Here is a 5,000-nt window from a genome sequence, read left to right as displayed (position 1 = left end):
ATATATATATACATATATGTATAAATATATAAATATATATACATATATATAGATAGATAGATAGATAGATAGATATGTGTGCATATATTACTAGCTAAACTACAACCCTAGTTGGAAAAGCAGGAAGCTATATTATGCCCAAGGGCTCCGAGAGGTAAAAATGGCCCAGTGAGGAAAGGAAATAAGGAAATATATAAATGGTATCGAGGTACGTGTATGAGTATGCCAGTATGTTTGTAAGAATATCAAATACACACGCTAATGGACATTTATGCATTTACGTGCAATAAACCAGAGGGAAAAAGAAAATATTGAATGACTCTAGACTTGTTTCTGAAACGAGACTAGTCAGGATTCACTCAATATTCTATTTTTTCCTTAATACGATTTACTACATCTGAGTATCACTTGTTACTGTGAGTTTTAAGCATATATATATATATATATATATAATATACATACACACACACACATATATATATATATACACACACACACATATATATATATATATATATACACATATAGGGCTCAATTTTCATTTAATGTGACAGCGAACGTACATACTACCACCTTAATATCTGTATGATGACAATTGGAAAGACCTACTATTAAGGAAATATATCCTGGTACGAAATTCAACAGGTGAATATGCACAGAAAATAACAGAAGATAGCCTGGACCATTGCCCATTACGGATTCATACCATGATCCCCGAGAGCTCAGCAATTACGTCCAACGTAATTCTGTTATCAAATTATACAAAGGAATCATCAGAAGAAAATAATGTTAGCAAGGTTAAAATATATTCTTTCAATGTATTATTAAATATATGATAAAAATGATTTTATGTTTTGAACGGTTACATTGTTCAAATAAAAATGTTTATATTCTTTTGAAGAATGTTTCCTTTTGATGCAAAAAAAATGCATAATTATAAAAAATACATACTAGTAAGTGATTTAAAAAAAATAATAGTATTAAAATAATCCTTTAGATACTGATGAAAATATAACCTATATAAGCGATTGAATAAAAGATGAGCAATTAAATAAAAAAATATCTAAATAAAACGAAAGCGAAAAATCAATCCTCTTCTAGACTCTGGAAAACCACCAAAGTTCCCTTCAGAGACTCGTACGGGAGCTGCCTTTCCCTGTAGGGGAACTTCTTTCTGCTAGACATTGTAACAAAAATTCCCTTCAGATCCCAGTACATGAACAACCTTACCCCTTAGAGGATCTACCCTTCTTCTGGACACTTTAAAAACGACCAAAATTCATTTCGGAGCCTCATACGGGAAATAGCTAGCCTTATGGAGGAACTGCTACTTCTGAAAACTAAAAATCACGAAAATTCCCTTCAGATACGAAAGATGAATGACAAAGATAAAATCAGCACAGAGCAAAAACTACAATTCAAATACATTCTAGACTACAACGCTTTAAAAATACAACTGAATATTGTTTAATGGTATGAAAAAAATGACACATATCAAACTGGAATCTTTAAAAGGATTTGCTAGTCAAACGAGAGAGAGAGAGAGAGAGAGAGAGAGAGAGAGAGAGAGAGCATCATATATCTAACAGGCTGACGTAAGTCTCTTTTTTAGAGTTTATTTATGAAAGATCTACTCTAATGTTTTAATGTTATTACTGTTCTTAAAATATCTTATTTCATTTATTCATTACTTCTCTTGTAGTTTATTTCCATTTTTCCTCTCCTCACCGGGTTGTCATTATGATAATAATAATTATAATAATAATAATAATGATAATAATAATAAAGAAATATTAAGAAAAATAATAATAATAATAATAAAGAAATATTAAGAATAATAATAAAAATAATATTAACAGCAAGAATAATAAGAATTCTATTAATAATAATAATAATAATAATAATAATAATAATAATAAAAATAATAATAATAACAACAACAACAACAACAACATGCCACAATCATACAGTGACCTGAAAGAGTAGCGTCCAACAACAAAACCTTCAAGGTTTATTTGCAATCCCATAATCTAAGTATTTCTACAGCCAACAGGATTGACAAGTTGGGTAAACAGAAACAATGAATTCAACAAAGAATAACAATGTTATGATAACCGGTTATTTAAGGAATATTAATTAAGTATATCATAATTTCTAGAAAACGTTGAAATTTTTCTTAAATAAATGTATCTACTGTATGTTTGTATACCCATTATATATACAGTATATATATATATATATATATATATAAATATATATAAATATATATATATATATATATATACACACACACACATATATAGGGAGGAAAATTAACAAACTATCATGCTTAAATATAAATAAATTTCTTTTATACTGGTATCAAACCCTAGCCCCTTCAAATTAGAAGCGACCTGGCCTTCCATTTGAAGGGGCTAGGGTTCGATCTCAGTATGAGATAGAAATATATATATATATAATAAATATATATGTATATATATATACATATATATACGTAGAGGGATAGTAAATGTACAGTATATTGTGTGTGTATGTATGTATGTTTATATATATATATATATATATCTATCTATATATACAGTATATATATATATATATATATATAAAGAGAAAGCGGTAGAATATGTACAGAATATAGTGTACTGTATATCATATATATATATATATATATACATATATATATATATATATATATAAATATATATATATATATATATATATATTATATATATGTATATTTATATATATATATATATATATATGTATAAACATAGACACACGCACACACACATATATATATATGTATGTGTATGTATGTATGTATGTTTTTGTGTGTGCATATGTATGTACCTGTGCATCTAAAATACGAGTGTATAAAAAAATATATACAAACCAACAAACAGATATTTACAAAACTCATGTTCCTCATTACATTAATCTCAGAAACCTCCATAAAAACAAACGTTGTTCATAACCACAAAGCAGGATTTTTAGGGCATGGCCCTACCCGGCGATTACCTTTTACGCTCAAGTCATTCAGGGGAAGAGTTTACGTAGGCCTTGGCGATAAGAGCTTATCTACGACAAGCGGATCATTAAACTTGACGATTGCTTCCTTTATTATTATTATTATTATTACTATCCAAGCTACAACCCTAGTTGGAAAAGCAAGATGCTATAAGCCCAGGGGCTCCAACAGGGAAAAATAGCCCAGTGAGGAAAGGAAATAAGGAAATAAATAAATGAAGAGAACAAATTAACAATAAATCATTCTAAAATAAGTAACAACGTCAAAACAGACATGTCATATATAAACTATTAACAACAACAAAAACAAATATGTCATAAATAAACTAATTTATAAAAAGACTCATGTCTGCCTGGTCAACAAAAAAGCATTTGCTCCAACTTTGAACTTTTGAAGTTCTACTGATTCAACCACCCGATTAGGAAGATCATTCCACAACTTGGTCACAATGCAGTGTCACGCTAACAATGCGCTTCTTGTTCTTCATCGTTTTATCTCGACGTACATTGGCCTCCGTGGAGACTGCTTACAATGTTCTTTCAGTGTGTCTTTATAAACGTACATACACAGCGTGTGTGTATATATTTATATTCATACACACAACAACAAATGCAGCAGTTACTAGTACACTGTAGGACAAAGGCCACAGTCGTATCCTTTTCATGACTTGGGTTTGGCCATTCCATCACCCCAATGGCCACTGCGGATTGGTGATGGTGTGAGACTTTAGTTTGATAGCTCACAGTAAATCAACTTAGTATGGGTGACCCTGACAGGTAAATATAGGGTGGGTGTGTGTGTGTGTATGTGTATATATATATATAATATATATAATATAATATATATATATATATATATATACATATATATATATATAAATATATATATAAATTATATATATACATACATATATATATATATATATATACACTCAAAATTACAGCGCATGCAACTTGGTACCAAAAAAGAAAAAAAAATTGTAAGTGAAATTATACAATTTCGTGGAACTAATCTCTGTAAGGTGAAAAATGCGAGTAATTCATATATATGAATGAATAAGATTAGTAACAAAAATACATAGAGCCCTATACTATACCTTTATGAAAAATACTAAATCATGCCTTTAGATAGAACTTCACCCGTTTAATCATTACAAGTCAAGTTTCAAAAAAAAAAAAAAAAAAAAAAAAAAAAAAAAAAAAAAAACTCAGTGTGGAACGCCCCGAAATACATTTATCGATCTCCTCATCAGAAATTCGTAGAGTTTCAACTCTTTGCTATCTCACAAACGCTATCGAATGCCTGGGATAAATTACAATATCCTTTTTACTCTGAGTTAATAATGCATTTCATGCAAGAACAAACATTTCGTAGCAGGTTGTAAGTATTGAGTTCCGTTAAAACTCTTATTTTGGACGCTTATCAAATACTCATTCAAAAGATCTACATTTCTAGGTTTTCACGACCTAATTCATCGACATTTTTACCGGTTAACTGGTTCTCGTCTATCCCAATATAATTGACAATTGTCTAAAGATTTTGTCGATGCTCATTAGGCCTGTAGCAATAATAATAATAATAATAATAATAATAATAATAATAATAATAAAACTTTTCTTCTTTTAAATGGAAGAAAAACAGTTATGAGCGTATTCCTTAAAAACTAAATATAAATGAAAATATCAATATCATAATACATCAATGATATTAATATACACACAAAATCAGCTTACTATCAACAATTACATTTAAACTTCCATTGCAATATATTTCCATACCGTCAGCTAAATGGTTAATATTACATTGATATTATTGTTCCAGAATGGTTTCCCGTGGAAACAGTAAAGATGGAATAGCTACGGAATCAATTTCCGGTCAGATATTTGTTTATCCCTAGATAAAAGAGCGAATTTAACTACTCCAGTAGAGTATTCTGGATTATGAAATATCTATTACTCCTAGCGGAAATGAC

The 5,000-nt window shown here is 29.0% G+C and overlaps 1 protein-coding gene across 8 annotated transcripts in view; it reads left to right on the top strand.

Annotated features, from left to right (window-relative positions):
- The window catches only part of LOC137638204 (uncharacterized), a 986,676-nt gene that overhangs the window by 807,926 nt on the left and 173,750 nt on the right, over positions 1–5,000 (top strand). The window lies entirely within an intron of this gene.

Source organism: Palaemon carinicauda, chromosome 3, assembly GCF_036898095.1.
Source record: "Palaemon carinicauda isolate YSFRI2023 chromosome 3, ASM3689809v2, whole genome shotgun sequence".
NCBI classification, from domain to species: domain Eukaryota; kingdom Metazoa; phylum Arthropoda; class Malacostraca; order Decapoda; family Palaemonidae; genus Palaemon; species Palaemon carinicauda.
The sequence above is the reverse complement of the archived record's forward strand: the minus strand, read 5'-3'. Positions and strand labels throughout refer to the sequence as shown.